Genomic DNA, 13,089 nt, shown 5'->3' with positions numbered 1-13,089 from the left:
GAGACAAACACAGAAAGCAGAATAACAGAGAAAGAGCAGAAACGGCAGCCAACCACGCATTTAAAGTTAAATATAGGTTCTCATGCAAAAATTGTGCGTGGGCTTTGTTTGAGGTTTGTTTGTTTGCTTAGGAATGATTATCACTAACAGGCTGACTAACTGATCTAGATCTCAGTGGGAGAAACAGAACTGACCATTTGAAATCTGTCCATCATCATCGCAATTCACTCATGACAGATACTGAAAGCCACAGCTGAGCTCCACTTTTTCTTATAAACCTAAATAACCTGTGTTTATCCATAAATAATAATAATAATAATAATAATAATAATAATAATAATAATAATAATAATAATAATAAAAGGGAACATATTGCTGCAGGAGCAGTTTGCAAAAACTGGGTTTTCTCCTTTAACCATTGCTGGAAGGGCGTTGCACTGAAAGGCCCTGCCTTCAGCTAGAGAAAGTATCTTTTTTTGTCCACCCAAACAAATGCAGATTGTCTAAAAGTAGGCCAAAAGAGAAATGAAGGTAATAAATGTTTCTAGCAAAGACTAGAAAGTCTAGTTAAAATCTGGAGCCTACTGAATTTAATTCAACCCACTAAATCAATGGCAGACAGGTCTGGCCTGAGCAGGGGACCTGCAGCAGAGATGGTGTGACTGCACCTCTGCCACTTGGGCTGCTTCATGAATGAACGCTTAACCTTTGTTAAAACTGCAAATTAAACTGTTGCTCTCCCAGCTTTTGCTGCAAGTGAACTAATTTCTGCAAGTTAAAATGAGTGAAGACCACACATTTGTCAAGGAAGACAGAGTCTAAGGACACACTATCTTTTCATTATACAAACTTTATATATTTAGGGAAAAGCAAGCTGGGATCCCATGGTACCACTAAGCTAACTTCCTTGGGTGAGGTTTTATTTTTTGGAGAGGTTGTACTGCAGAAACCCCAGGTCTCCTAACAGAAATGATCTGGTTACTCAGCCTTTGAATCAGGCAGCATCTCTGCATTCTGATTAAGTCCTGACATTAGAACATCTGGGAAAAAAACCTCTTCTGGGTGCCAGCAAAGAAAGCAACACCAGAAGTGTATGGGAAAGCAGATGGGATTGAATCTCTCAAGGTTAAAGCATGATTCCAGGGCTGCTCTTCTGCTTCTCACAGTGATCAACCAACTTAACTGGGGCTTGAAATGAATGTGGCTGCAGGGCTGCATCTCCAACAGCATCCTCAAAGCCACTGAGGACATTTAGACAGAAGGATGGGTCTGATGAAGTTCTGTAGAATCCAAGCTGCTAAGACCCACCAATTTAGATTTGCACAGAAGCAGGAATTTCTTGCTAAAAATGTAGGTATTAGCAGGCATTGAGCACCCAGGGAGCCAGAGAACCTGGCAGGGCTGCACTTTTCCCCAGTTTGCCCTTCAAGGACCCCAGATGGTGCTGAGTGGATGTGTATGCATGGAAAATGCCAGTTGGCAATTAATCTCAGAGAGATTTCTGGGGAGGAAAACATTACTTTCATCCTGGAAGACTAAGGATATTAATGATGTAAACTGAGTTTCTAGGTAACCCTTCAAAGTAAAACTCTTATAGTTCCTCCAGACTAGATTAGCAATTTTTAGAAAGTGGTCAAAGGATCAGTACCTGAGATTTGTGCTTTGAGCAGGGAGTAGCTAAGATTTTGTTGATAATCCCAGAGCTTCCTGATGACAGTTTCCTTTATGTCAATGATTCATGTCAATTTTAGCTAAATTCTCATTCCATTTACCCTAGAGTACGTCTGTGGGCTTAGCAAGTCCATGTATTTTTCATTATATCTTTCACATGTGTATTTCACATGAGCCTGCTCTCATCTGGCTGCAAATTTTACTTGGCAGTGCAAGTGTTAGCCTCCAAGTGATGTTTTCACCAGAAAACATGGCCAGCATCCCTCCTACTTCCTGACTCCTCTCCTCCTGCTGCATCAGCCTTCAGTCCCCACTCCCAGCAGCGGTGCCCTGGGTAGGAAATGCAGTGGCATCTTTAGACAACTGCTGTGCACAAGGAGGTCAGGTGAAAGGCACAGTATCTCACAGTTTAATTGATGTAGCCATAGCATCAGCCCCCCAAATCAGCCACAGACCCTCATCTCTTACTGCACACAGCCACTGACACCTTCACCCCACTTTCCAGATGCTTTACTCCCCTCACCTCTTCAGGCATGTTGATGTGGCTCCACGCTGTTCTATGCAAATTTTGGTTCTATGCAAATTGCTTATGGTATGCAAATCAATGCATTAAATAACTAACATAAAGTGACACACACAGAGATGTGCATAACTTGGCAGCTATAAATCTGGCATTGTTCCACTGACGTCAGTGGTTTCACTTCAGATAGGCTCCAGCATGGAAGGTGTTGAAATCTGGCCCTGTGATATTTTCAGTCAGCTTCTAAACACAAACTCAGGAATTAATGATTTCAAAGGTGTCATTATTATTATTATTGCCTGTGGGTTTTGTTATTATTTAGGTTTGTATGACTGAACATACACCAAAATGGGGTTGCAGAATGTATTTAATTTCAACAGAGCTCCCGTTGACGATAAATAGAGCACCTGTGGTCGATCAGAACTTCAGGCAGTTGGAACCTGATCCACTTTGGTCCTGGTGGCATAATAGTTTCTATTTTAAAGTAGCCAGGGTCTAAAATGCAGGATTTATGCCAAAAAGTCTTCAGAGGCAGATGTACACCCTAAAGTATTTCAAATCAATTTAGAATGGGGAATGAGTATAGATAGCTCTGTGCTACATGCCATGTATTTTTGATCTGGGACTGGGAGCCTGGAAGCATATGCACCATCTTGTGCAACCACCCCCTGACAAGGATCTGCTGTTGTTGTGTGCAGGGAAAGCAGAACATGGTAAAGGTTAATGCTGCACATGGCAGCGCCACAGTGCTGAGCAGGGCCCTGGTTGTGACTGCTCCAAAAGCGCTGTGCAGTCATTTGCACATTCGCAAATGTCGCTTTCACATGGCAGAATTTCCACCCACTTTTGCCTGAATGTAAATGACTTCAAGAGATGCCAGGCATTAAGTGTTCTCACAACTGCCCCCAACATCCCACTGCTCAAAAACAGTGCTTCAAAACACTCCTAGAAAATCCTGTAAGACTTTCAAAATAAATCTGTTTGTGTTTCTGAGCCTTCTTGGCCACTAGTGGGGTTAGGCTCAGATTTAGCAGGACATACTGAATTACAGGACATGTGAAACGATGACAAGGAGATCCAGCAAAGCCTGATAACGAGAGACTGGAAGAGCCAAGCTCTGCTCCTGCTGTCTATTTGATCTGTTCAACTCACCATAAATTCTGTTGCACACTGCATGGGTAAAAAGCTACAGAAGGATTGTATTGCATGGAGAAGCTTCCAGATTTCTTATTAGTCAACTGAAATAGCATCAGAGATTATGGATTTAAATATAGAAGCAGTCTAAACTGGAAACGTCTGTGTCTAACTGTACAAACAATGCAACAAGTGTGTATTATGTTTTTATCAATATTTTCTTTTGGTTTGGTGTGTGTGATTTGGGGTTTTTTTTCCTGACATTTTAATCATGGTATCTGCATGTTTGTGTTGCTACAACTAACTTCAACTGACAAAATTAGAAATGCCTATTATAGCCATTACTCTGGGAATGCTTTTCAGTTTGTTTAGGTTTTTCTTTTTTAATCCTAACAGTCTCCCTACAGACCTGAACTGACATCAATTTACCAGTGTCTTGACATCTTAAGGTTGTTTCTTATAAAATTTGCATTGGTGTCATTTTGTTTCAAGCTGATATTGTAACAGTGTCTCCCTGGATTTATACTGACAATTTATTTTTATTTTGACATCATATCATCCCTACAGCCCTTCACTGGCTTCAATCCTAAGTCTGTGGGTTTAAATGAAAAGTGGTTTCTTTGTGCAAACTACAGTAACTAAGTGAACTTTTTCAGTAGCTACTTTCCTGACCTCAATATCTAGCTATTGATTGCACTTGGGTTTTTATAGAAATGTCAAAAGTTCCTGCCTAGTGCTTTAGGCAGCTCTTCCATATGTACCAAATAAGGAAATGAAACCCAAGCTCCCCTTGAAACTAAAAAGTAATTGCCTATTAAAAAAAAAAAAAGGTGAATGCATGTTTATAACACCAACATCAAACAAACAACTGGGCCCTGTGGGTGGCATTGCCTGGAGATCTGCTGATCCTCCTTTGCTTTCACTGAAATGTTAGAAACACCTTTTTGGGACTGAACATAACATCTGCTTCCAGGCGTTTCTTTGGAAAACACAAAATCCCCAATATCTATATATTTAATATGCTACTTCATTTAAATATCAAAAATGACATTAGGCAAGATCTGATGTGGACCAGTGGAGGGGAGATTTCAGGAAAGTTCCCATGTGATAGTTATAGCTTTGAATTTGGTTTATTTTTTCAGCTCTTTCATTTTTAAATTCAAAGAGGCAAAAAAGATTGTGAGCAATTCACAAACACCTTGTGACCCTTCCTGAAGTAGATCCATTGCATGGTAGAGCTAGAATTCCCAAGGGGATATTTGTATATTATAAAGCAAAAATCCTGCCAGTGATTATTGAGTGTTCCGAGGATTATCCACGATCCTGACAGAGTAGCCTGTGTATGTGATTTTGCAAAAGCTATTTTTCATCAGAGTATGTGCATTGTTTAATGAGATATTTGCAGCAGTAACATCATTTCTGTGCTCTGGTATAAACGGCTCAGCTTCTATATATCATACCAGGTAAATCACAATATGGGTCCAGAGAAAAGGAGCCTTCAACAGCAAAATTTTCTCATTTTTATTGGATCAGAACATCAATTCTGAGCGATGGTTATGGTGATTTGCTTTCACTAATGTCTCACCAGCAATGCCCAGGCAGAAACCCCTCATGGTTTAACCAAAATTAAGAACTCAGATGTGAATCTTATGTGTGTAGGGGAGTTTATTTATTCTGCCCCATTTCACAAAGAGTGAAATTCGATTGTCTGAACAGGGTAGTCAGGCATCATTAGAAAAGTCTTCCAGCTCCTAAAGCTGGAAGTTTTCTGAAAGCTCTAAAGTTCTAAAAGCACCCAGGTCTGCCAGAGGTCCTGTGTGATACCTGTCAGCCTCACGTGGAGGTTTGGAAACCGCAGCAGGAGATCTCTCCCCCAGGCAATGAGATCAAGACCTAGGTGTGAGAAGACCAAGACAGGAGACATTTTAGCAGCAGTGGAAATAGAGACCTGAGAAGACAGTGTGTGGCCACAAAATTTATTTTTAAACTCATCAAAACAAAAATTATGACTTCATTATAAGTTTAACTGACACCTTGAAAGTTAGATTGGAATTGCTTTGAACTTTATCACCAGAATTCAAAGGGGAACCTTGGGCTTGAAACTACATAGACAGAAACTGAATGCAAGACCTGCACTAAATGTAGATAAAATGTCAGATATCTATAAGAGCAGTGTCAATTTATATAAATGATTCAGATAAGGAAAAATCATGTATAAACCTATCAGTGAAGTTTCTTCTAAATCCTTAACTTTTTATTAGGTATTCTCTTTGCACCCTTCCAATATTGAAATATGTTGCTGCTGCTGCTGTTAGAATTAAATCAGTATATTTCTGTTTATCTGCAGAAACACTCAATCTGCCTTTGACTTCAGCAGAGTTTTATATGTAATTAAACATCTGTCAGATTGGAATGTCGCTTTCAATAATTCTTTTGGGGAAGGGAAAGACCACCACTGGAAATAGCACTCTGTGCATTAAGCATGGCAATGAGCACTCATATTAATCTTGCATTTTAACTCTTCCAAGCACCTTTTACCTGACTTTAAAGGTGGTCTTACTGGGTAGACAATTTGCAACTAACTTTTGTTTTTTGGTGCCTGTCATTGTGTGCCAGTTTTTCATATCAATCAATCAGTCAATCATTCCTGAGTGATGCTAGCTCTAAACATGGTTTGGGGACTTCAGCATAGTACTCAGGGTGTCCAAAAATGTAGAACCCTTTTTGAAAATGTAGCTTTGCTCAGCTGATACTGAGCTTTCTGCCTGTGGACCATGGTTAGTAATTCTGATGTAATTGCAAAGGAAGCTCTGTGATGCTCTGCATCTTGCTACAACCTGTATGTGTCAACAGAAACACCAAGAAATTTCTGATAGCAAAATCAGGAATTAGAAACTTGGAAAGTGTCTCAAAAGGTATGATTGCCTGAAACTTGGTTTTTCATTGCTTTGAGCAGTCACCACAGCCAGACTCACCCTACCAGTGCTGGAGCAGTTCTGTGGATTCAGAACTGGTTAACAAGGGGCCACAAGTTGTGAATAGTCCCAGATCTGGGTTTCATTCCTACGTGACAAGATACAGGTGAGGGCTAGTCTTATGATGCTTCCCACAGAGATTTATCCAAGCTTAGGGTTTATTATCCTCAAAATACACGGCTCTAGAGATTATGGTTAACTGTTAATTAGCTGCTCTAAATTGGGAGTCTTTCTTGCTGGGAGAAAGAGCTGACAGTGGGTTTGCTTATCCTCCTGCAGAGGATATGGTCCCTTATAAAATTCCATGGTGCCCTGTGAAGTGAGGCACTGAGAGTTGCTGCTGATCCCCACGTTTGGATGAGTTTGAATACAGATTTCTGCTTCACCAAACATGAAGGGTCAGTCAGCCATTAAACCAAGGGCTAACACCACTGGCTGTGGAGGGCTGCTTGATGACAGTGGTTTGTAATGCTTGGGTAAGAGCAGAGGTGTTGCTGTTCTTTACAGCATGAAAAATCCAGATATGTACAAATCCAAGTACATACTCATACAAATGAGTATGCACACTGCTTTTCTGATGATCATGTGATAAAATGGAAAATCAGCTTTGCAAGAAAATTGCATAAGATGAGTTTATTTTGATAAACGTTGGGAAGGATATATTGAAACCTTACATTCTAATTTCAATATGTAATTGGTAACAAAGGAAAGTTCATGATGACCCTTTGAAGATCTAATATTTTTGGCTGTAATTTAAAAGTTAACCATAATTTTCAACCATTATTTATTGCACTTTTAAAATGCATTTGGTGTTTTCAGCATGCTCCATCTTTTATTGATATTTGATTAAAACAGCAGCTATTTCTCAAGGATCTACATATTATACTCCATAAGTTTTAACCTTGTGAAACTCCCTTTTAAAATATCAGCAAGCATCCCAGATGATGTGGAGGAAGAAGGGGAGCATAACCCAATTCTACATAATATCGCTTCAGCTTCTCCTTATTCCATTACTTAAAAACTCAGCATCAATTAAGTGTTAAGAAAATAGAAATGTCTTGGTCAAGAAGAACAAAATCTACAGTAATTAATTGCTTCAATATTTCTTGCAACCATTCCCCCTCCATAGGAAATTAATTTTCATTCTTACTTCAGACAAGATACAGGATGTGGTGAACATGGGTATACAAGGGGAGAAAATTAATTTGGTTGATGTCATTCTGTAGTTTAATCCCAGCATTAATATCCTTTGTATAGTGATTGGGAATGATATCTGAGTTTAAAAGCAATTCTGTGATATTTGAGGCTTTACAGATTTGATGTTGCTCTGGGAATGAAGATGTTGCAATCTTCCTGCCATTTGCAAAGCCAGTAAAAGTGAGGAATCAAATGAGACCTAAAATTTCTGCCTCTCTCTCCAAAAAACACAGCTGTCATCATCATCTCCCACTCCCCTTTTGTAATGATCACACAGACTTGCCAAGATAGTCACGTCTACGATTGTCTGTGTTTTGATGGATGAGCCCTTAAAATAAAAGAAAAAAAACTGAAATATGCCTGAAGGCGAAAAAAAGAAGAACGTCTGTGTCTTTGTGCAGAACTTGCACTGGGCCCTAGATGAGAGAAAATTCTGGCCAGAAGAGAACTTCAGAGATATCTGAAGCATTTTTCAACCCAGGGAGGGAATCAGGAGAGATGGGTTTAGGCTCCTACCTGCATCCCCATCCAAAGAAGCTTCCTCAGGAAGGGAATTCTCCCACTGCTGAGCAGTATCTGGGGGCAGCTGATGTTTTGCACCCTGTGCTGGCCTGATTAACATTGGAGTTTGCACCTCAAGAGTGAAAGGACTCCTCTGCAGCTGTGCCAGATGACAAAGGGGAAATGTGGCTCTAGTTGTAGTACATAAGAATTTTAAATGCCCCACCACTGAGATCACCAGAAGCTTCATACTGTGAATTTGGTGCAAACTGATGAAATTTTCTTTTCTTGACTCTGAAGAGAGCCTTCGCTCTGGCTTGAGTCTGATTTCAAATCCATTTATTATAAAAGCTAGTGTTTGAAGGGTAACTCTAAAGGGACTTCACTTGTATTTGCTGAAGAGATTGGTGTGTCTGCTTCTGACATTCTGATTTAAAAAATCATCTTTGGACCTAGGGTATCTATTTCTGTGTTCCTTTTGTGGAACATTATGGAGAATAATTGTTTAGTGAAAGCATTGTCATTTACATTATTTTATGTTATTCGACCTTCCTCAAGAGCACTGGGACACCTCCAAGCACAACACTTAGCTTTGACTATTGGCTTGTTCTTACACTCTGGTAAGATGATTAATGTACCTTGGAAATTACCTAATGGCTCGATACACCTTCTATCCAGCCTCTTGTAAGAGAAAAACAGGATAATATGAGATCCAATTTATGGGTATGAAATGGAGGAGTTGAAACAGAGAAACTCATTCAGAGTTATTGACAGGATATCTGAAGTGCTGAACATCCACACAGCAGAATTTAAAAGCATGCATGAAATAGAGTGCTGTTGGAACACATCCCAAACAGATGGAGACACCTGGTTGACAAGGACATTCCCTCTTTAGAGACTGGTGGAAGGAACATGGAGAGATTTATCTGGTCAAAATATTGACCTGGAACTTTGCCTTTTGTTAGAAGATGTAAAAGATTGGATGTCTATGACACAAAAATGTCCTAAATTAATTTTATTGACCACTTGGAAGGAATGGATAGGCTAAATGTTTGGATCTGTCATTCCTCCTTTTTGGACACTGGACTCATTTTTAGCAGAAGAGAAGGATGTTAACTGGCTCACACTCTGATTAACAGTGTGAGTAATGGCTAGAATACAACTGGAGAGTGTTTATCTGTATATTTCATTTTTATGCTGAGGTTCATGATCTCAATAATTTTTATTGACATTTACTAATTTGAGTGGCTCTAATTCTATAAGTTTATAATGGTAATATAAAAACATCTGTTCTAAGAAACAGCATATTTCTGTGATTCATTTTTTAGTATTAGGACTTGACAAAGACTGGTTATCTGCACACTCTGGGTGCCCTTGATGTAACTTCAAAGTACAACTTAAGTGCAACAGTACAGTAAAAAAATATTCCAACAGGAAATTTCAATCTCAAATCTCTCATGTGCTCAAAAATTTCCCCACTGTTGCTATTAGAGTTCCTGTCCTCATTTTCAAAAGCCTAAGAGACAAATGAGCTTTTGTTAAGTGCCCTAAATCATCACTTATTTGCCTGAAGGTGTTAATGATAGGTCACATTCTTTTCACACACAGAGTAGAACATTATTTCTAGAATTCTGCTATTGATTTCAGTGCTGGCAATATACAATGATTGCCACTGAAAATTTGTCACTAATCGTAGAATTTCCAATTCTCTCTTCATTGTTCCAAAAATAATATCTTGCAGGAGTGCTCATATCACTGTCAGTTTACCGAAGAACAACTTCCACTTGAAAAGCCATGAGATGTTATTAGCTTATATTGTACATGAAAGTGAAAAGTAGTGTGTCATCTGGAAGGCAGAATACATTACACTCCAACAGTGTCTTCAAGAAGGGACATGAAAATACACTCCCAAAAATAGTGCAGTCCATGGGCTTATTCAGCTGATCCCTAAGTATTGTCAGTATCTTTTATTATTGCCATTATTATTATAGCACATTGGGTATTTTTTTCTTCCATTTGACAAAAAAAAATATGTAATAATCAGTTTCTTTTTATTGGCCTGAGACTATCTAAAGGAGACACAGAGGATCTTTCATAATGAAAAACTACTGAGAGGCGCAGCCACTTTTGGCAAGGTTAAATTATTAAAGCAATTCTACCAAACAAAATTCATGAGTCACAAACATGCTGCCACTGCAAAAAAAAAAAATTAAAAAATAAAGCCTCCTCTTCCCTCTTCCCCTATGTCTAACATACATACTGATACAGATTTAGGGATTGAACTCTTTGCTGCAGTCAGACTTCTAGAACAGCAATCAGTCCCTTGAGATGGGAGAGAGACTATTTACAAGAGAATGTAGTGGCAGAACAAAGGACAATGGCTTCAAACTGAAAGAGAATCGTTTTAGATTAGATATTAGGAAGGAATTCTTCACTGTGAGGCCCTGGCACACATTGCCCAGGGAAGTTGGGGCTGCTCCATCCCTGTAAATGCTCAAGGCCAAGTTGGATGGGATCCTGAGCAACCTGGTCTGGGGGAAGGTGTCCCTACCCCTAGCAGGGGTTTTAAATGATGATCAGATGATCTTTAAGGTCCCTTCCAGTCCAAAGAATTTGATGATTAAATGAGAAGTTTTGGAAAGGGAAAGGGAGTGTAGTTTATCTCTGGCTCTAGCTGAAAATATGTCATCCTTTGTTGGATGGAAGGAGGTGAATTAAGGAGAAAATAGGTTTTATTTTTACAGTAGATTCTGATATCTAGTCAGTCTGGAAAGCACAAAAGTGTTATAAAGACAAAGCTCTGTACCCTGTTAAAGGTTCTAGTGTTTTTATGGATTTCAGCAGGCTTCCTTCGCCACAGCAAGTCGATCTCTGTGTACAAAAGACAAATTTATGCTGATGGATAACTTCAGTACTGCAAACAGTGGGTTGAGAAATTTGCACTATGCAACAGAAATTGAGTTTTTTGTATGGCATATTTCACATGTTCTATACAATCTTTCAAATCTACTGTTTTCCCCTCTCCCTGTCCAAGTACCCCAAGATCAATGTTCCAGGCTTCCCACCTACAAAAGCAGGTCTCAGGGCTCCACCAGCTAACAAAAAAACAAAACAAAACAAAACAAAACAAAACCCACAAAAAAAAAATTTAAAAAAACCAAACCAAAAAATAACAAAAACCAAACAAAACAAAAGACCAACCAAGCAAAAAATTTAAAAGGCAAGAAATTATACACATTTTGCTAAGAGTTTTTTTCTGAGTGTAGTTGTAGAAAACCACAGACAGCTATCTTCTACTTCACAATATGTAAATATACTGCATTATATTGAGTAAAACAGAAAGAAATTACTCATCAAGAATTCTCTCTGCAAGCATGCAATTAGAAATGGTTTCCAAATTAAAACACAGCCAGAAACTGCAGAAATCCACATCTAGAAGTAAACATCTTACAACTGCTTTAGGATAAATATTCTGTTACACTGCAGGAATTTAAAGAAATTAGAAAAAAGGGCAAGAAATACAGTGCACTGTACCTGTGGTTATATGGACTATAGTTAAGCCAATCTTATGACACTCAAAAATTCTGTTTTTGTTTAAAGATAAGTGTTTGAAAGAAGAAGAATTGATCTTCACTGATATCCATCTGTGAAGTTCTGACCTCTGCTTTCATCAGCAAGCCTTTCTGCCAGGCAGCTGAGAGTCAAAAGAAAGCCTTGCTGTGAGATCTACCAAATTCACTGTGACCCTAATTCATCCTGTCTTATGTTGAGAGTTTAACTGCACCACCTTCACAAGGAGTGCAGTCCCTCTACTCTCCCTTGAACATCTACAGAAAGTTGTAGAATCAGATCAGGCATCTGACAAAACTCTTCTGCTCCTAAACCATAAAAGATGCCTCTGTTTGAAAATGCAAAAATGTAAACAAGTTCCAGAATTTGCTTTAACCAGGACAAAGGCTTTAACCAGGAGCCTGTGGTTTAGTTCTGGAATGAAGAGTCTGGTGAGCAGTTAACACTGTACAGTATCATTTGCTTTTGATATATCCTCTCATCCTATTCCCTTCCCTGGCCATGGTGTGCATTAAAAAGCCATGGGTAGACTCTGATGTCTGCAAAGAAATGCTTATGCTGGAACTAAACCTTTCAATTTTGTAATTAACCCAAACTGCAACTTCAGGTTATTGAATTGAGCACTGTGGAAGGATCCTGTTCTGTAGGAAAGATCACACACATCTACAAAGGCCTTTCAGCCATCCGTCCATCTTCATGCTTCATCAAGCTCCACCCACTGATTTACTGAGGAGCTCTTGACGTCTTACAAAGTTCTCCATCTCAAATTTGTGAGTCTCACCTATATCCTTCCTGATTTTTGTAAGAAAATGCTGAGCCTCTAATGTCATTCCAGACCGATGCCTCAGCCTGAGGGATATAATTTCCCATCTTCAATCAAAAATATTACAATCCACTGAGCACTGAAGTAACTTGTGCTGGATTTATTTGCTGTAGTGCAGTGTCAAGTACTGTGTTAAGTCCACTACTTGTGAGAATACCCATGGGGAATCATGGAAAGGCCAACTTTGAGCCTTTCCAAGTAGTAAAAGCAGAAGTAGTAATACAGACATAGCTTTGCCTGGATGCAGGCAAAGGCATGGCATTGTATAAACCATGTTAATAATACTGGCTAACTAAATTCTTCTGTCAACTGATTAAGGATTTTATTAGAGGCCTCCCAAATCCTTTTGCAACCTCTGTTATTGTCAAGCATAAAATACTGCTCCACACTTGAGAAACATATTCAGAATTCAGAAAAATGTATTAAAATGGCTTGACATCTTCCCACTCTGTTGAGACAGAAACTGCTTTTCCATTTCTATGGTGCTTACTTGCAATTCCCCACTAGTACCAGTTTTTGCTTTAGCTCTAAACAGCACCCAGCTGAAATGGACAAGTAGCAATAACTTTAGACTCAGAAATATGGAAAGGACAAACTGTTCTCATTGATCATTCCATATGAATTCACCACCATTAACAAAATTTTACATGATGGGCATTTGCATCAGGAAGAAAAGGGAGTAGTGGAATGCTTTTGTT

The sequence above is a fragment of the Geospiza fortis genome, unplaced genomic scaffold (genome assembly GCF_000277835.1).
Source record: "Geospiza fortis unplaced genomic scaffold, GeoFor_1.0 scaffold94, whole genome shotgun sequence".
NCBI classification, from domain to species: Eukaryota; Metazoa; Chordata; class Aves; order Passeriformes; family Thraupidae; genus Geospiza; species Geospiza fortis.
Note: the sequence above shows the minus strand (reverse complement) of the source record.